Source organism: Pelobates fuscus, chromosome 6, assembly GCF_036172605.1.
Source record: "Pelobates fuscus isolate aPelFus1 chromosome 6, aPelFus1.pri, whole genome shotgun sequence".
Classification (NCBI taxonomy): Eukaryota; Metazoa; Chordata; class Amphibia; order Anura; family Pelobatidae; genus Pelobates; species Pelobates fuscus.
Window position 1 is genome coordinate 279,041,765 of NC_086322.1, and position 21,514 is coordinate 279,063,278.

Sequence of the window (21,514 nt, forward strand, 5' to 3'; positions counted from 1 at the left end):
GATACCAAGACACATATCTCTCACCTGCTCCTAATACACAGACACCAGGACAACATATCTCATACCTTCTAATACAGAGGCACCAGGACACGTTCCTCTCACCTTCTCTTAATATGCAGCCACTAGGACTTCAATCTAGACACGGTCAATCTACCAGTATGTTTGGACACATAGGAAAGTATGCATGTTCAATGTAAAAGAATGCCCTCACTTGTTCCTATGACAGCCCTGACAGTTTTGCTCCAGTAATAGCAATGGTGGCTTTTAACACACTATGCCAACACTGGGTGCCATGGAAGCTCATTAACCCCTTAAGGACCAAGCTTCTGGAATAAAAAGGGAATCATGACATGTCACACATGTCTTGTGTCCTTAAGGGGTTTAAGAACCGCAATTAAAGTCCTTTAAATCACTGCTGCGTCCAGTACTTATATCTCCAGGCTCCTCAACACTGCCTGCGACACCTCCTGAAACTCTGTCCACGATCTCCCTGGTACAGTCAGAATTTTGGAGAGTGATGGAGAAAATGAAACAGGCACCATCAATGGATTTAAGAAGGTATTTCTACTTTGCTCCCACCATACAAATCCGGGGAGCTAAACCTGCGGACACCACATGCATTGTAAGAAATAATGCAGACTATTACAGTTTAAAGGAATACCGGTATATCTCTATTGCTCTGCCAGTTATTGTTATATTGCAGTACAGCCGACCTACGCTGTTACTTTGTAGATATTATGCCCTTGTGTTACTTGGCATTGTGGGTCCAACATTCTACAAATTTATTACAAGAAAATGGAACCACACCGCAGCAAGTGGAAGAAATACAAAACAGACTGAATACTTCTAATCTCTCGCTAGTGGAGACACAGAGCCTTGTTTTTAAAGCAGTATGTGTATACATTACCAAAAGCAAAACGACTATCCAAACAGGAGTGCAGTAACAATATGGATACATAAACAAGAATCAGCCTCATTTATTCACTTTACAAAAGTTGCTTTTCTACAAGAGAAATGTCTTTTCCCTACTCCAGGGTAACAATTACACCTTAAAGTGACACTACAGGCACCGAAACAACTTTAGCTTATGAAGCAGTTTTGGTGTATAGAACATGCCCCTGCAGTCTCACTGCTCCATTCTCAGCCATTTAGGAGTAAAATTACTTTGTGTATTCAGGCCTAGTCACACCTCCCTGCACGTGACTTGCCAAGCCTTCCTAAACACTTCCTGTAAAGAGACCTATAAAGTTGGAACTTCCTTTACTGCACATTCTGTTTCATTTAGAATTTCTCATCTCCTGCTCTGTTAATAGCCACCTAGACACTTCAGAAGCCTCCTGTATGTGATTAAACTTCAGTTTACAGAGCAGGAGGAAATTGGGCAAGCTATTTAACAATGGTTTATCTCCTTATATGGGTCCCCTCCAGGCTCAGGGACTCCGTGGTGTCCTAGTGACAAGCTCCCGGCTTCTGCAGAGCCACAGAAGTCGTGGCCGTTCCATTTATTGGCTGAAAGTGTCAGCTGACCACTCTCAGCCAATAAATATTTTGTGCTATAAATTTTGCACAGAATGGACATGCCAGAACTCCAGTTCCAGGCCGGCTGATGACACTCCATGATGTTCCCGGAGGTGGAGTTACACTTCCGTCAGCAGAATGCTTAAATTCCATAAGTGAAGTGTTACATGGCAAAATGCTGCACATACTGACTCCAGATACCATCACCACTTCAAATCACTGAAGTGGTCGGACATGGTGAATGGAGTAACCCTGTAAACATAAAAGCACAGGATTTCCAAGACATTATATATTCATGCATGTTACATATTAGGGTAGTGGTCGGTACCAGTGGAGGTGGACGTGAGCAGCATTCAAACACAAAGACGTGAACCCTGTTAAAATGTAGCGATAATTTCTTTGTCTGATTGTACTTTTAATGTTTAATGACCCCATTAACAACATGAACATGGAAATGGGCTGTAAATCGGTAGTGGAATTTTTATTTGTTGGTATAAGAAATTGTGGAAATTGAAAATGTCAGAGTCTCTTTTATTCACTAAACCAGGAACTGTACAGAAATGACTGGAGAATAACAAATTGTAGACCGAATAGCTGAGCTGTAAAATTAATGGAGGTGACAAAATAATACAATTTAGCCATTTTAGAGTAAAATTTTAAATCTGATTTTCAGTTGTCTACAGTTTTTGTCTTATTTAAAAAAACTGCTAATCCAGTAACATGATAATGTTGAGAACCAAATTGGAAGATGCCGTAATCAATCCGTCTACCTAGTGTTCTACTCATTTCAAGCCAATATAACATACATACGGACCACATGAGTTAAGGTGATGTTTGACATTTAAGACTTCTTTTCAAACATGACAAAATTCCAATGACCTGGAATAGGACATCACTCCAGCCCGACATCACTAAACAATGCTCTAGGGAGCAGAGAAAGGTGTTAATCAGACCAGTCCTACTGGACACCAGGGAAACCCAACCCACTCTAGCTCTTACCTTGTTTCCCACGCCGTGCTGGTCTGATCACGGCTGACCCCGCCTCCATGGCTGAAATCATCAAACGTGATGATCTCAGCCAATCCAATGCTTCCCCATAGGAAAGCATTGGAAGAATATTGCACATGCGCGGCAAGATGCCACACTGTCCCAATCAACATCTCCTCAAAGAGATGGATTGAATTAATGTATCCCTATGGGGAACATTAATGTATGTGCTGCACACGGTGCAGCACTGACCCAGGACCCTCTAGTGCAGGGGTGGGAAAACTTCAGCCCTCAAGATGTTTTGGACTAAATCTCCCATAATGCTCTTACACCCATAATGCTAGCAAAGCATCAAGGGAGATGTTGTCCACAACATCTGGAGGGCCGAAGGTTCCCCACCCCTGCTTTAGTGTCTGTCTGAGTGACTGTCACTAGAGGTGTTGATAGGCAGCAATGTAAACACTGTCTTTTCTCTGTAAAGGCAGTATTTACATTGAAAAAGAAGCAGGGACCGGCTATAGACTTCAGAACAACTACATTAAGCTATAATGGTTCTGGTGACTATGTGTCCATTTAAGAATTGTATTTTTGACATTGGAATAACCTGGCTCCTAACGTTTTTTAGCTGGCTCCTAGATTTCAAAGACATTTATCAAGCCCTGACTTAAATAACAAATCCCCTCAAGCTGTGCGATTCCTGGGTTCTAAGACACTCTCTGTCCAAACGCTCTTTACGACAATTATTTCTTAGTAACAACCTCAACAGGAGAGACACCACAACAGGTCTTTCATCACTGGTAATAAAGTAGCAATGGGCATAGAGAACCCTCTCCGATGGCCATGAATAAAAGCTTTGTGTTCAGTGGTAAATAATACAGAGCAGAACTGATTCTCCTGGATAAGATATCCTTATTGATGCAGACCCGAAGTACTTCTATTGTCTCCTCGCATTGCAGCAATAACGAGTTAACGAGAAAAACGGGAAAAAGAGAGGAAAGCAAAGTCTGTAAGAACAACGTGCCCTAAACTATTTCTGCTATTAGCAAACTGAACGCGGAATTTTACGGTTTGGAATCCTTAAAGATCAGATGATCCAAAAGTTGGAATAAAGTTGTCCCCCTCCGCCGCCCCCATTTACTACAAAAAGTGGCACCGAAGTTAGAAACACAAGATTAATGCCAAAACTAGGCCAGGGCACTTTCTTACCAAAACCCACCAACACCCTGCAAACATCGCTATATTTCCATAGTTCTACACTTTTTACACTTGTAGGATACTGCCCGTGATGTTTGCCTAGCAAACACAGCGATGGAAACTAACCTTCAATATCTTTTAGTCGTTGCTATGAAGCCAGCATGTGAACTCTGTCTAGCCCTCCTCTTCGTCTCCCAAGAACCCCTCGAGTAAGGTGTCTGCGTGCCAAACTACACGTATGTTCTATGCATTAGCCTGGCAACAAAAAAAAAAAGAAAAGGGAGGGGGGTTATCTTTACCATTTAACCCTTTCAGAATCAGACAGGAACTTCACAAATACTACTATTGTACATTGCACGTCGGCAGCCTAAATTCAGCCGGCGGGCATTAAACTTGCATTGTGTCAAATAAAAATAACCCATTGAGATCCAGTCAGACTGTATTAATTCCCGGAGCTATGCATGTAGATGAATTGTTTTCTGTAAATAGAAACGACATGATTTGCATCCCGTTTCATGCATATATTAACCCCTGTGTGTCAAGGCTTAAAGCATAAATAATGTGAAATAATGTCAGCCTGCAGGCAAATTAAATTCCACAGAACCTGAATAAATGCCAACAGAAATTTTTCAAGACCTAAAATGAGCAAGAAGCAAAAACAAATCATTTCGAGTTTGCCCTCCAACCTTGCGGACATAACACTAAATGAAGGGCCTCCCTTTTACGACCTTTTGTGTAGAAACAGTAGGTCGTTTGGTACTTCTAGCTATCCAAATGTTATTCTTTAAGAGCCATATGCAGTATCTTACACATTCGTGGCAAACTTGCCAGCACGAAGGGAGAAAAACAGAAAATGAAAAACTCCCAATGCTTGGCAACATTCGTACATTTTCATAAACATTCCGTCTATCACACATGAGGGCCTTTCTTTTTTTGGCCGAGGCCTACATAGTGGGTTGCACAAATTTCCAATAACAATATTACTACCATTTCATCAGATACTGTACAGAAACATGTTGTTCTTTGGGGTATTTATTTAAAAAAACAACAACAAAAAACGTAAAACTTTGGAGGGATTTTGCTAGAAAATTATTTTATTTATTTTGTTTTTTTAAATGGAATTGGTTGAAAACCAGCTTGATCTAGTTGTGTTGGTGTGAACAGCCTGTCCCTGTCCTCTTCTGCCATGTAAATACTGCCTTTTTTGTATAAAAAATAAAAATAAAAAGCAGTGTTTATATTGTTCCTAAGAACACCTCTACTTGCTGTCCCTCAGACTGCCACTAGAGGCGCTTCCCATAGCGGTGCTGGTAAAATTTGCCGGACCGACATTCTACATCTGTCTTCAAGACAATGAACACCCCCAAAGAGATGCTTGGGTATAAATCATCTCTACGAGGTGATGTTGAAAGGTGTAATAGGCAGATTGCCTCACATTTGCAATAGGCCCTCCGATACTTCTCTATGGAGAGGACCTGAATTTGGCTACGATGTAATGATGCTCCCAGACAGAGCACAGGGAAAGAAAATTCGAATGTGGGGACTTTCCCTACATACATGGGACAGGATGAAAGGTGAAAAATATTAAATAAAGATTAGCTATCTAAAGAAATACTGTTTCTTATTACGCAACACTTATCGGCAGGTTCTAATTTTAAAATGATAATAATGAATGCACAATCACTGACAAACTAAACTGGTTGGAGAAAGTTTTACACATTTTTTTTATTCTATTAATAAAGTTATGTAGCAATCTGACTACAAAAATAAAATGGTGCAAAAGTCTAGTTTGGGATCGTGTTAACTACAATTAATTTTGTGTAGTAATGTTTCTTTAAATATTTTCAGATATATGTTTGCCAATTGTTCTGCTCGTCAGTTTCTCACAATCCTAAATGGATCTTTACAATCATCCCTACCTTGTCCCTTCCCTGATAAGTATTTGATGAATTAAACTAAAAGCCTCCCCGGGTTCAGCAAATGATCAGACCAAAGCAAAGAAAAAAAAGAAAAAAAAAAAAAAAGAGAGCCCCTGTAGATGGCGAAATGAAAGGAAGGATTAGAGTTGGATAATAAAACTATTGTATCTTGTCTCATTCAGGCCTATAACCCGTTGTATGCCAAGAAGGCAGTCACGCAATTCAACGAGGAAATCCACTTAGAGAGGCCACCTTTTCTCCCAAGCAAGTTTAGGTGGACAGCAATTTGCTAACAATAAATAAATAAAAGTAAAATGAAACAATATATTATAAAACTACAAAAAAATATATTTTAAATCAGCAAATTGGGATCTACATCTGCGCCTGTCAATCACAGCTATTCATTCTGTCCGTTATACAAAGTTTCTGTGTTCCTCCTCATTGGCAATATATGCCATGACTGTGCCAGGACTAAACTGAATTGTTAAGGAATTCACCACATTTTTCACCACCACATATATATATTTAAAATAAAACAGTATCATGTGAAAAAAGGTTAATACAAGTTAGAGGTGATTTTCAATGTTTTATTCAGTAGCGTAGTTTTAAAAGAAATGGCGTTTCCTCTTTAAAAACTATCGTATGTAACATAGTGAGCAATTATATATATTTGTTTGCTTTGGGAGGTGTTCCATTGTTACTTACCTGCTGTCCCTTTCGCCAGCGACCCCATCCTGGAGTGTCTTTTTGCCCCTGCTTGTGGAAATATCCCCAATTAGGGCCAATACCAGCAGACTGGGGCAACAACGGAGGGTGGGTTTTGAAACACCATTGGCATTTTGGCTTCACTGCCTGGACATCACCATCTATGCATCCCATTCCTCACACTTACCAGGGAAATAGGAGTGCAACGGGTGCAAGAGAACCAAGTGAGGGGGAGGGTTCCCCTGATCCCTCTGTCACTCACTCCTACTATGTGCCGGTGATTGACAGGTAGGGAAGCAGACATTTTAAAAAGGCATTAAAATAAATCAATACATCTGTTAATGTATAATCTATGGATTGAATGTAATACTCTTTAAAAGTTACCTTACCTGTGTGTACCATGACAAGTGCACTTTAACATTTAGTCTTTTTCAAGCACGTCAGTCATAATTCTCTCCAAAGAAAGGATACATCAAAAATAAATCTATAAATTCCAATAAAAGGTTTTTTTTGTTAAAAATGTATCTTGCTCCAGACGATGACCTCAAACCGAAGTAGGACATGTAGGGCAAGATAATGATTCTCAGTTGTCCATGAAATTCACAGAATCCACCTTCATGTTTATTCAAAACTTGCCGAATCTCGAGACTCCAGTGGCCTAAATGCCACTCACAATATCTCATAAAGAGAGACTGTATTGATATAAAATCTGAATGACGGGGTGGAGCCAGCTAGGGAACTGGTCGGACGCACAATCTTGAGCTCCGTGTCTCGACCAGAGAAACTGACCTCTAAAGGTGGAGAGGAACCCCTAACTTCAGCGACCCTCTTGCCAAAGGCACACTGAGAAGCCATGGGCAAAAAAACCAAGAAAACGAGGGTGGACAAAGCCCCAACGAGCCGTGATATCGCGGAATTGCTGCGCGGCACGAACAAGGCCGCATGGGACAAAATGGCGGCGGCGGACGACCTATACTCCTACTCCTCGGATGACTTTACTGCCGACCTGGATATAGGAGCTACAGCTAACAAAGCACCGGACCCCGCAAAGGCCGCATCAAAGCCGGGAGAACCGGTAACGGCAGACCTGCTCCAACTCATGCTGAGCGAGCTAAGAAAGAACATCGCGGCCGACATGGCCCAATACAAGACGGCCATAGACGCGGTAGCCACTAAGGCCTCCAGGCTGGAGGAACTCTCCTGCGCCCAAGATACGCGGCTGACTGAAGTTGAAAAACAAGTGGCCGACCTCCAGACAGATTGGATGCTTTGGAGGACCAACGCAGGAGATATAATTTAAAGATCAGGGGAATACCTGACCACAGAGGTGCCTCATTTTATTAGACGCCTTCTTAACACCATATTGCCGCCCAAACAGGCGAAGGCCGTGCAGCTAGATGGTATGTTCCGGCTGCCAAAATCGCCCAGAGCTCCTACGACTGCACCCATGGATCTTATAGTGCGATTCCAATCGCTCCAATACAAGGCACTGACCCTTATGGCGCTCCTGGGAAAAACCCCTCTACCCTTTGAAGGATCGACACTGTCTATCTTCTCGGACTTAACCAGGAACACCCTGACATGGAGAAAGGGGATGCAACCGAGCCTACAACACCTACGAAATAAAGATATCCCCTACAAGTGGGGAACCCCAAGAGCGGTCAGCTTCTCTCACGGTGGGACCACACACAGAGTACACAGCGCCCAGGAGATCGAATCTCTGCTTACCACACTGGGCATCCTGACACCACCACAGCAGAGTAGTCTGGACCTGTCACAACTGAATCCAGCAGAAATACCAGAGTTTGCTCCCAGACAAGCACGGAGAGGGCAGGGTCCCGCAGCACCACCTTGAGGGACATATCCAGAGGGTGATACACCATCTACCCCCACCTGGGGAATGACTTTCCACCATTATACTTTTTTGACATTTATGGTACTTAGACACATCACACACGTACCCGACCTACACCCTAGCACTCGCCAAATGCACATGGCTCCCAAGCTGAGATCAGTCAGTCAGTCACCCAACCTCACCAGACACTACACACGGATGGAGCTCATAAAGCCCAACCTGTGAGACCATGATCCCAAAGGAGCTACAAGCTCACTCTTGTAATTCCCCCCCCCCCTCCATCCCCACTACTGACCCGAGACACACCACTAGGCGACAGCAGAAACGGGGATGACCCTCTCTCAGTGGGTAACACACAAACCGCAACTAGACAGCCGACCACTGTGACGCCCCTGAGACTACTTGTGTTATTTTTCATGTATGTATCTTACTTTTCAAAAATACAAAAAGTTCACACTGCATAATGTTTACCTAATAATGTTTCGAAACGTAAGAGAAGCTGATGTTTTTATAACATATGTTTGCACTCTACCTGTGTTAAATATGCAGTGTGATACAAAAATAAAGAATTAAAAAAAAAAAAAAAAAATCTGAATGACATTAAATTCAGTCACAAAGAGTCGTCAGCTTAGCTTTATATATTTAATTTCCACTTTTAAACCTCAATTTTGCAATTTACGGTTTAGCAAATAAACCATTCTATGTTCGGAACATCCCAAACATTTCTTGTGCATAATAACATACACAACAAACACATATCTACAAAGCTTCCAAAATATAATAGGCATCTTTCTGTATATTAAAAACCAAAGAAAAGAAAATGTTACTTGCGCTTTCTCCTTAATCCCCATGTATATTTAGACAAATGGAGGTCATTTAGTTGCTCCAATGGCCATTGGAGGGATGCCCGCCTGCCAACGTCAAGGCAGACCCCCCTAAGCGGGTCCTAACACTGACCCTTCAGCCTGCTTCCTTGAGCTTCTGGCAAAGATATCTCTAATGAGACAGAAAGGGGTATTTTTTATATACACCCCTTTACTTATTAACCCTTAATAAGGAACACATGGGATGGGTAGCAGCATTGTAACCAGGCTGTGTGATACAAAGTAAATACAAATACAAAAAGAGAAGTCCTGCGCTTAAGCAGCAAGGACTACAACACACATCAGCCCCAATATATAGTAAAAACCAAAGAAAAGAAAATGTTACTTGCGCTTTCTCCTTAATCCCTATGTATATTTAGACAAATGGAGGTCATTTAGTTGCTCCAATTGGCGGGCATCCCTCCAATGGCCATTGGAGCAACTAAATGACCTCCATTTGTCTAAATATACATAGGGATTAAGGAGAAAGCGCAAGTAACATTTTCTTTTCTTTGGTTTTTACTATATATTGGGGCTGATGTGTGTTGTAGTCCTTGCTGCTTAAGCACAGGACTTCTCTTTTTGTATTTGTATCTTTCTGTATATGTATGTAAAATGTCAAACTGCGTCTGTCTCTTTAAAATGTCTGCCGTCCTCAATCACGATCATTTTCCGCCATAGTTTTATATATCTCATCTGCTCCCTGCTCTACATCTTTACTGTCTGATACTCCGTACACAACAGTAAAAGTAATAATCAATAGCACAGCTCTAGTGACCCAACTCCCATAGGATACGGTTACATCTGCACGTGTGCAGGTAATAGACAGGTAACCACAACACACTCCTAACAGCTGACTGCTCGTATAAAGAGAAAGGGGAAAAAAAACGCCAGAGCAAACCTGTCTGCCCCGGGAAACACTTTTACACATTAAACAGAGAGGGTGGTTATTGAATAGGAGTCATATGACTAGTTCATAGGGCTATTTACCTTCCCACCCACCCCCGTTAACCTTCGTGATTCAGTTCGGTAAGTGCCAGAGTTATACTGTGTAATTCACTGAACGCCTTTCTAACACTCATATTAATAAAATCGTTATGTAGTATTATTCAATTATTCATTATGGTTTGCATTATTATAATTATGTGAATGAGAACACAGCTTGTTCACTAGTTAGAGACTCGCAAATTGTAGGCCGGGTCGACAGTGAATTTAGTTTAGTGATTAACAAACTAAAAAAAAAAAAAGGATATAGCTGGGAAAATAAAATAGAATTTAAAGGGACACGTTACGCAATATAAACATTACAGCTCGATAAAGTGTTTTTTTTGTCAGATCGGTCCCAGATAGTTTGCCATAAAACTGGGGTATAGAGCTCAGGGTCTCTAACCATCATAATTCACCGAGCTGTAGCGATAATGTTACATAGAGTGGCTCTTTAACTATTATCTGCATATTATGGCACAAATCCCTCTGTTCCTCTATTTTATCCCAATGTTCCCCTTTTCTAGGAGCTCCATATTGTTGGTGTGTCTGAGTGTATAACAGAGCTGCACAGCAATAATACTCACAGTAATGTGTCTGAGTGTATAACAGAGCCCCACAGTAATAATACTCCCAGTAATGTGTCTGAGTGTATACAGAGCTCCACAGCAATAATACTCCCAGTAATGTGTCTGAGTGTATAACAGAGCTCCACAGCAATAATACTCCCAGTAATGTGTCTGAGTGTATAACGGAGCTCCACAGCAATAATACTCCCAGTAATGTGTCTGAGTGTATAACAGAGCTCCGCAGCAATAATACTCCCAGTACTGTGTCTGAGTGTATAACAGAGCTCCGCAGCAATAATACTCCCAGTACTGTGTCTGAGTGTATAACAGAGCTCCGCAGCAATAATACTCCCAGTAATGTGTCTGAGTGTATAACAGAGCTCCACAGCAATAATACTCCCAGTACTGTGTCTGAGTGTATAACAGAGCTCCACAGCAATAATACTCTCAGTAATGTGTCTGAGTGTATAACAGAGCTCCACAGCAATAATACTCCCAGTAATGTGTCTGAGTGTATAACAGAGCTCCACAGCAATAATACTCCCAGTAATGTGTCTGAGTGTATAACAGAGCTCCACAGCAATAATACTCCCAGTAATGTGTCGGAGTGTATAACAGAGCTACAGAGCAATAATACTCCCAGTAATGTGTCTTTAAACTACAATAAATGTGTCTAGAAATCAGTCTGTGTAAATAAGATACATTGTTCTTGTTCTAAATTACATTTTAATTGCATACATTATTAGTAAGTCACCTAAAATATCTCAGAACAGCCCTGCCCCTGGCCACACCATTAATACACCACAGATCACCAAAGGTACATCATGTTATTCAGTGTAACATAGAGATTACTCACTTTACCTTTGATCCAATGGCACTTCGTGGGCGTCACATCATGTCACTCCATTCCTATACTCCCTGGAGTTTCCATAGCAACTGCTGCACAAGAGCTACGGTTGCTATGGGTGGAGAGCAGAGGGATCTCCTGTGGGAGGTCTTTTCTGCACTCCCTTGTCAGTCAATGTCTCACACAAGTTATTTGGGGTATGACACGTCCCCTTTAAAAATCAATTGTTTGCATATTATGTAGTAAATCTTAAAACAGGATAGTTTTGTTGCAACGGTCTCTATATTCCACTATGGGTTATATTCACAAAGTGACAATTTTGCTGTAGCAAATTAGGCCACAATTGTTCAGCTCAACGGTCTTCAAAGTGGTTGATACAATTCCTCCGAGTTTCACTGTATTCACAGGCAAACTGAAGCAACATGGAGACATGCTTTTTTTATATGGGTCTCACTGCTGCAGTGACAATCACTCAAAAACTCAATCAAGTTGCAACCATATTGTAACTGAACAGCAACCAAAATTTGATGGGAAAAAGCTCTGTCACCCTCTCACCATCTGGGGTCTTTGCATAATTTGCAAAGACCACCCCGATGGTGACTTTGCTCCTAGGTGTCCGGTTGCTGCAGGGTTCAGGGGAAGGAGAGTTATACTGAGCCCACCTCAGCGTTGTACTCTTGCGCATGTGCGTGGCTACAACACTAAGGTCTATTGATCCTTCATCAATGGCTGAGGGCCTGACAAAATACGAAGACAAAGTAGTCCCACCTTTGACACGGTATATCTTGACTGCGCACTGAAATGCCAACACAGTCTACCTGAGTATTTAATTTCAATTCTATCTTTATAAAATGTTCATTTTGGTGGTGGGTGGCGGTTGTGGGGGTGGGGAATGAGGGGAGGTAACAATGCCACTGTAAAAGTAGGAATGTGTGACTTGGAGTTGGTGCATCATTGTAGGGTAATTGGGGTTGGGATAAGTATTAGGGTGATTTAGAGTTATGGGTACAATTCCCCAAGTCAGGGGGAAAAGATCAAACAATTAAAGGGAATTTAATTGATATTCAATTGCATTCCAGCTGCTAGTAGATAAATTAGGAACTTGTCCAGATATTTGGCTAATTTGATCTGCTAACCAAATGAGAGCTGAATGGTAGCGTACATATGGATGTAATAACCAAGATTTCATTTGCGAATAGCCAAATACCTCCAACTTAGAAAACGTTTAGTTGATACAGCCATATTTAGACAACCAAACACCATTTGGCTTATAGGCAACACTAATTATTCCCTTTAGGCAACAGTTGGCGGAAGGAACAGGTAAAAAAAAAGTTTATAGTAAATTTAATTACAGTCAAAGAAAAACGTATTTTGTTTCCTTAAATGTTACTTTATGACACTGTTCCTGGTAAAACTCCTTCCACAGAGACCTAATTAAGTCAAATGTTCCTTGCAGAAGATTATGTTACGGTATAGCAGTGTTTCTAACATAACAAAGCAGGATAAAGACTTGATAGCTTTAACAGATTAAGATAAGAGGAAACTTTTATAAACTAATAAATTAAGCAATAATATAGCTATAAAAAAAACAAAAAAACAAATCAATAAAAGGAATAAGGAATCAAGAACTGGTTTTAATCCAAAACACATACAACAATGTTCTGAATCATATTCTTTAAAATAGTACAGCTGTACTTGATGCAACCAAATTACATATACAGAGTTATATTGCCAACCCATTGATTTGAAAGAAGTTCCTAGTATACCCACAAGGTATAAACCATAGCATACCGCCAAAGGAAATTTCTATTCACTGGGGCAAAATGTTTGGTCGCTAATCGCTATTGGATTTTAATTATATATATTAACAAAAAAGTTGCTTTTTCTCACCCCTCCTGGTTGGTATATTCATTCCTCATTCTCGGGTCCTCTACCAGAGGCCTGGGAGTCTGAGGGTTCTGCTCAGTATCTCAACTGTTCAAGAACTTCGCTCATCTAGACAGCAATCTCAGGTGTCCCACCTGGATTCTACTGAAGCCACTCCCCCAACTTGGGAGTCACACCCCAAGTGCTCCTATCACAGCTGGTACTACTACTGCACTCATTTTCCACATCCTTTCTAGCTCCTATTTAATTTCTTGGTATTTGTCCATCTTCTCATGTTCCTTCATCCTGATGCTACTACAACAGCAGACCCAATGAGAGGGGCTACATGTTCCTTCAACGTTGAACTTGCAAACAATGCTTCCAACCATGTCTCTAGGAACATTCAGTGGCTTTGCTATCTTTTTGTACCCTGTTCCTTGTTTGTGAAGGGGCGATGATCTCTTCTCTTAACTTGTTAATCTTAATTTGTGGACTATTCTTTTGACTTAGCCATATTTCTAACATGCATACAAACGTGACACTGAACAAACCCCTAGCCAGTTCAGGTATTTCAAGTGTTCCAGCTCAAGCACATTAGTTGCATCAGGTGTGCTTGAGACAACACCAGTGGCGTACATACCGGGGTCGCGGCCCAGCCGCCTTGCAACCCAGTATGCACGCCAGTGTGGCCAGCCTCTTCTCCTAAGGGGCCCAGGAGCTGGCCACCTCAGGGCCCCTTGAGGCTGGCCCTGGTGTCACCGAGCGGCTGGTCCTGCGGACGCACGAGGGAGCACTCTCCCCTGAGTGCTCTCTGTCCAGCTCAGCAGCACCACTGGACCTCAGGGAATCCCCTCAGCTCTCCCAAAGGAAAGGAGGCTGGGGGATTAAATTAAAAAAAAAAAAACATGTGTGTGAGAGTGTGTGTTAGTGTGTTAGGGAGTGTGTCTGTTTTAGAGTGTGTCTGCTAGTGAGTGTCAGTGAGTGTGTTACTGTGTGTCTGTTAGTGAGTGTATGTTTTGCAAGTGAGTGTGTATGTGTGTCTGTCTGTCAGTGAGTATGTATGTATGTATGTCGCTGAGTGTGTCTCGGTCAGTAAATGTGTGTGTCTGTTAGTGAGAGTGTGTGTGTGTGTGTCTTCAGCACTTACCTTTCTCCAGCTCCGGACTCCCTTGCGCTGGGGATCCCTCCGCATCTCAGCTCCGCAAGAGCCGCGCGCGCATTCAAACCGCCCATAGGAAAGCATTACTCAATACTTTCCTATGGACGTTCAGTGTCTTCTCACTAGAGGCTGGATTAACCCTCAGTGAAACATAGCAGTTCAGCTGCAGGGTTAAAACTAGAGGGACCTGACACCCAGACCACTTAATTGAGCTGATGTGATCTGGTTGTCTGTAGTGGTCCTTTAAGTGTGTGTGCATCTGCATGCACTGGCGTACATACCGCCGTCACAGGGGTTGCAGCCCTGCGACCAGGTGCCCGCCGCCATGTGTTGCGGCCCCGGCCCGCACAGAGTAAGCGCGGGGGGGCCCACGGATCAATTTTCGCACCGGGGCCCCATGGGTCGTGTGTACGCCAATGGACAACACCTGTTTTTTTCCCTGTTGTGAGGCATTCTACTCAGGCAGTTGAATCATTTTGAGACTGAAGAAGTCATTATAAGGCGCATTTTCAGTTGAATTTAAGGAAACCACTCAAAGCATTTGTGGTGTTGAGCTAATTCAATTGCTTTTGTTTGATTCGTTCATTGTAAACAGCTGAAAATCTGTAAACCTGAGGGTTGAAAATATAAACATCTCAAAACACTTGAATGAAACGGCATGGGGGACAATTTTGGGTCCCGGCTCAGCTGATCAGTGTACACTTCAGGCCAGCAAATGCTTTGAAAGCACTTCCAGATCAAGAAAAAGGAACTGCCCAAATCAACAGGTGACAACTGTTTTAAAGGCCTAAACCGTTGATCTTATCTGGACTTAGTTCACCAATTAAACCATTGCTGGTTCGTTGTAGTTCTAGGCAGAAACAGTCACACATGGCCTGTCTGAATCTGAAATTACTGCGACAGAACCAGATCACTACACCATATATGGAATATATATGAGGACAAACCTTCATTCAAGTTCGTTCTGAAGAAATAGTTCATACAAGGAAATTGTATTCAGAATACATGCTCTACTTTTCCAGCCATTCACAGAGTTTTAGATGAAATTTCACAGGGAACACACCCTTAACTGCTTCCTCCACTTCCCAGCAGACTGTTGGACTTTGACTTACCGGCTATCCGATGACCTCACTAGTTCTCGGAGCGCCTACTCATTAACCCCCAGGTTGCTAAATGTTTGTACATAACGTACCAGGGTTCAAGTTACCAGGCTGCCTAGTTTATAAAAAAAGATTAGTAGTGAGGGTGCCGTTCGATTTTTTAAATTTATTTTTTATTATGCTCTATTTTCTTTTAAATAAAAATAAAATTCAAAAACCGATATTAAAAAAACCAAAAAAAACAAAAAAAGTGAATTTCAAATTTACGGCCAAACTAGAGAAAATTCTCTAAGTCCAGCTCTGCTTCCAATTTGAGTACTTTGGCCTTAAATTTGAACTTTACTTGTATTTACTGTGAACGCTCAACAAGTCTCACTTTAGTGGATAACCCTGCTGGAGTTTTTTTGAATAAACCACAATTTTCAATGTCCCCTAGAATGCTTTAAAACGGTTATCACAGGTGAAATATGAAAAATGTCTCAAATGTATATTTAAATATAAAATAAATCTCCATGAGTGTGCAGTTTTCCGTTTAGAGATATCAATATGTATTTATCTATATATTTATAGAGCCAGTCCATGCGAGCCGCATACAATAAATGTTTAAACAGATTTGTGCCTATAAATAGACGTATTGATATACAGTCATATGAAGAATACGTGCGGATTGACTACATGTTCACTGATACCAAACTATCATAAAGCCTTATCCAGAATAGGCCACCTGTCAGCCTTATCAAGCCACGCTACATCGAAAGCCACTCAATAGGACACTTAACCAGTAGAGAGATAGAGGAGAGAAAAAATATCAGCTTTTTACATTTTATTTTGTGTCTGTTTGAATCTATTACAGTGGACCAGTCTAGGGCAGCAGCAGGAATCCTTGGGCACTCCAGATGTTGTGGACTACATCTCCCATAATGCTGGCAAAACATCAGGGGAGAGGTAGTCCACAACATCTGGAGTGTCGAAACTTGTCTACCTCTGGAACATTGAGATTAGACTATTAACCCTAGTAGAATCAAAATTCCTGTTTGCATCCTCACTCCAGTGAAACTCTGTCAACAGGCTTGCCAATACATGCCATCCATGCCAACACACCTACTTCATCGGCAGAAGTAGGGCACGGTAAGGCCGAGCTCCTCTGTATTCTAGGGGCCAACGGGACAATTGCCCCTCTGCTACCCTTGCCTTGTAAGCAATAGTAAGCCTGTGTTTTTTTATTTTAATAGCTGGCTCTGGCTTTGTACTTAGCATCGCCATACAACACAGATAAACAGTAGACTTGTGCGAAAATTAAAGCTTACACATCTACGTACGTGAATTACAAACCACATTTTTAAAAGCAAAGTGTTAAATAGCCAAACTGTAACTGTGAATTTTTTTAATATCACTGATTTGGGTGTAAATTTGATTATTTTCAATTCATAAAACTGATGGAAGTTGACAAAACTGCAAAAACAGCCGATCTTAGAAAGTTTTCCCAACTACAAATATATGGTCAGCGCAGTTATTTTGCAAGCCTCAGATCAATTCCTAGTTTAGTAAATATCCATTATGACGTAAAATAAGAATATAACTACATATGGGTTCTTCCAGATGACATATGCATTTATAAAACAAAAAATAAATAATTGTGAACACATTAACGAATCCCCCCTTGAATTAGACCTTCTATAGAGTATGTACAAAATAATTTTTACGTTCAATTTAAATGAAAAGTGATTTTTTTTTTTTAACATCATTTTATTATAGTTTTTTTCCCATCTACAAATTATTAATCGTTTAAAAACAGCAGCATAGCAGATTGTTGAAAGCACCCCAAACAATATAATTCTTTGAACATCACCCCCTTTAAATACCTGCCTCCCAATCAACTCTAATAGCGGAGTCAGTTTTCCTGCTCTAATGATGCAAAGGGGATGCAAAGCACGTATGAACCAATTAAATAGAGTGCTTTAGTGGAAAGTACATAACTTATGAGAGAGGACAGAGATACCAGAATAATGTCCGCCCCAAACGTCTGTGAGAACTGCTTAACCCCTCTATGGCTAGCATTTCTGAAGCCGCTTCCTAGCTAAAGACTCACGACCTATTAGGACAAAGTAGGTGACTTCCTATGGTTAATTTAAGTTGGCTCCAGAATGCTGAGTGTAGGTCAAGGCCTACCAAATACGCAACAGTGTATCAAGCCAACACATTTTGTAGAATATCGCAAGGCAAGGTATAAATGGTTGTTAATAGCCTTTAACGCTTTATAATTCTATACTTAGGAACAGTAAATGTATTCGTATTATAATCGTTCGATTGAAAAGGATTGATTAATGGTTGCACTGCAGTAACCGATTTAGTCCCAAATTACGAGCTAGGAGATCACGGGAGCAGTGCAGGTGCAATGCAGAGAATTTAAAACTCTGTTTACAAGTCACGGATTGCGTATGGCAATGGCGTAAACACTGGTAATCTGCCGGTGTAGGGTGCAGTGCTGTGGCCGTAAGAGTAGAAGATGATGTAAGGATGGGATGGAGGTGTTGAAGGGGAGCCAGGGCTATTCCAGGACATTTTAGGGGTCTTCAAGACATACTGATTTCCGTTTATGTAACTGAAAATGTAATTTAGAATATAAGGCATCTTATTTACATGGTCTAATTTCTAAACACGTTTATTGTAGCTTACAGGAACACTATAGGGTCAGGAACACAAACATGTATTCCTGACCCTATAGTGTTAAATCCACCATCTAGGTGTCTTGCCGGCAAGGCAAGGAGGTGGGATGGGGGTGGGGCCAAACACTGTTTTGGCCAATCAGCACTTCTTCATAGAGATGCATTGAATCAATGCATCTCTTTGAGGAATTCCAAATGCAGAGTGTGGAGACACTGAACAGCAGTGTTGTGCAGCACTGCCCTAGGAAGCATCTCCAGTGGCCATCTAAGGAGTGGCCACTTAGCGGTGTCCCTAGGGGCAATGTAAACACTGCCTTTTCTCTGAAAAGGCAGTATTTGCATGAAAATGCCTAAAGGCAATGATTATACTCACCAGAACAACTACATTAAACTGTAGCTGTTCTGGTGGCTATAGAGTCCCTTTAAAGACATATTATTGTAAGATTTATTGTCAGGACATGTGCTTATACACTCAGACATGTCAAAAATTCGGGAAAGTGGTGTTAGGAGCAAAATAGAGTCTGCTTCACCTAAAAAGGGACACTTGGGACGAATGATGTAGGGTGATGGGCATTGGCCACATGAATTTATAGTGAGGCTGGAATCTACCCCAGGAATAATGTGTACAGGGGCATGAAGGCTTTAAAGTGGACAGTGATTTGCTTAAAATGAAAAAAAGGCAGTGCAGGAACATGGCATATGGTGGAGAAAAACAACTCCATTTGAACTGGAAAAACATATAAGTGGATGGGATTTTAAGGAGCAGCCTAAATTCTGATTGACGTAGCATCGTGAACAGCGTGAATTTAAGGCTTGGTTTGGAATAGTAATGGGAAGAATTGAACAGTGTAGACATTGGCACAGATCTTACTCCTTAAAACGATGTTAATTTCACTGAAACACGGTTTAACTTGTGTTAACTGAAAATAACTACGGTATAGGCATCACCAATATAAATCTCAGGGTAGCCTGCACTATAAGCAAAACACATTTAAAATGGCAAAAATGCAGAAATGAAGGTTTTAAACATCAGACTTACGGTCTCTGCCAGGAACAGGTTTAATCTGTGCAAAGCTCTGAGTCAGTTCCTCACTGCGAATACTTGATTCTTCGACTGTCCCAAGCTCCGAGCGTCTCTCGCTTTGCTGTTCTAGACTCTCAGCGTATTAACCCCCGCATCCCTGGGATCAATCATACTGCTGTAACGGTGTCTGGATCCGTACATTACCTGGCAAAACAAAAAGAAGCATTAAGAGTACTCAGAAAATATCTATCAGACTTGTTTTTTTTTCCTCTTGATTAATAGATAAAACAATAAATATAGGGAGATTTACTAAAATGTTGAGTTATCATCTTAAATAAGGAAGCTAAAATCTGCATTGAGATCTCTCATAACGTAGAGCTACATTTTTTAGAGCAGCAAAAATGTAGCTAAAGAGCAAACATTTTTTTTTTTTTTTAAAGGTACACTAAATTAGCCAAAAGCAGTTTTCGTGTATAGATCATGCCCCTGCAGTCTCATGGCTCAATTCTCTGCCATTTAGAAGTTAAATCACTTTGTTCGTGCAGCCGTAGTCACATCTCCCTGCATGTGACTTGCACAACCTTCCTAAACACTTCCTGTAAAGAGTCATCTAATGTTTACACTTCCTTTATTGCAAAGTCTGCCTAATTTAGAATTTCTCATCTCCTGCTCTGTTAATAGCTTGCTGGACCCAGCAGGAGCCGCCTGTATGTGATTAAAGTTAAATTTACAGAGCAGGAGATAAGAACTTTTAAAGCAACTTACAACTGATTGAACATGAAGCCATTTTGTTTTCACGCAGGCTGTGTCAGTCAAAGCCAGGAGAGGTGTGGCTAGGGCTGCATACACAGATTTGAAGTGATTTAACTCCTAAATGGCAGTAAATGGAGCATTAAAACTTCATATCTATACACCAAAACTACTTTACTAATCTAAAATTGTTTTTGTGACTATAGTGTCCCTTTACTGAAAACAAACAGAGCCATTAATAAGTAAGACAGCTATTTGCCTCAGCAACTGGTTAAACATAAATAAGTGACCATCACAAAAAAAAGCCTTAAAAAATTGGGCAGGGAAATGCACCAAAATTCTGTCTTATCACGGAGAGTAGGGTGGTAGTTAACCATGCTGTGTGGGTGGGATAACGGTAAAATGGAGGGAGGTGATTGGGCTAATGTCAGCGGTCCCTGTGATCTGAGCGGTGGGCTCTCCTCTATGTGTAGAATGGTGTGGGCAGCTCCACATACCCTCTGTGACTGGGGGATGGGGTGTTTATAGTCACATTAAGCCCCTATAGGAGACTATATAATACTGTAAGGAGTGGCTCTGCATTCTTTTTATGAAGCTATGCTAGCAGCTTCCTTTCATTTGAGTGAGTAGGCTTATCATTATTTATTGAATGAAATGTCAAACTCTGTTATAATGCACAGGAGTGCAAACAGTCATGGATTTCTATTGGATTTCAATAAATCTGAGTTTATGGGAAAATGTGCAACTTTATGTATTACCCACAATCCCTGATCAACCATACTTGTCAGCTTAAAGTGACATGATCGTAAAACCAGGCTGGTTTGAGCAGTAGTTATAGTTAGGTCTAGGTGAGTTCTGAAACCACAGTCAGATATCAGTCGATTCTAATTAGCATTTTGCGGTCTTTACAACGATACAAGCGAGGCTGTAACTAGAAGCAATGGTTCGGATTTTCCTTGAGTGAAGCTTCATGCTTTCAGTCTGTGAAGGATTGTGTTAGAATAAATGTAGTTGTACTGCTCTATAACGAATTAGAACAAAGACACATTCCAGAATTCCTTTAATGCAATATATATTCCCTCCCCCTCCCCCCCCCCCCCCCCGCACCCGTATTACAATTTTCATTTAATATGATTATTTCATACTGTCACTTAAAGAGCCTAAATAATAAACTTGGAAATAGGTTTCTTATCTCATCTGCCACAGAAACATTGAAATTTACAATGAGAACTAGACCATGAGTTGACCTCGCGTCATAAAAGACGCTAAAAGTTCTCAATTACTTTTCTTCGTTGTGGTAGTTGCCAAGTCTCCAATAAAATAAGGGACATCATTAAACAACAAAGCACACGTTATCACTTTATTGGCTAAAATAGAGTCATGAAACTTTTTTTTTTTTTAAATAGGCGTCCCTTCATTAAAATGGAGATTTGGAACCCCTAATGTGACTAAGGTAGGTGTGGCGCTACCACGCCTGCATGCATGCATGGGTAGATTATTATTTTTAT

General features: G+C 41.1%; 1 long non-coding RNA gene across 1 annotated transcript in view; it reads right to left on the bottom strand.

Annotated features, from left to right (window-relative positions):
* Positions 1 to 3,830: 3,830 nt before the first annotated feature.
* LOC134565854 (uncharacterized) overlaps positions 3,831 to 21,514 on the bottom strand; it is a 32,533-nt gene continuing 14,849 nt past the window's right edge. The window contains exons 3-4 of the long non-coding RNA XR_010083977.1: positions 19,272 to 19,460; positions 3,831 to 3,954 (exon numbers count right to left, since the gene is read on the bottom strand). This is a non-coding gene — a long non-coding RNA (uncharacterized LOC134565854). The remainder of the gene's footprint in view (positions 3,955 to 19,271; positions 19,461 to 21,514) is intronic.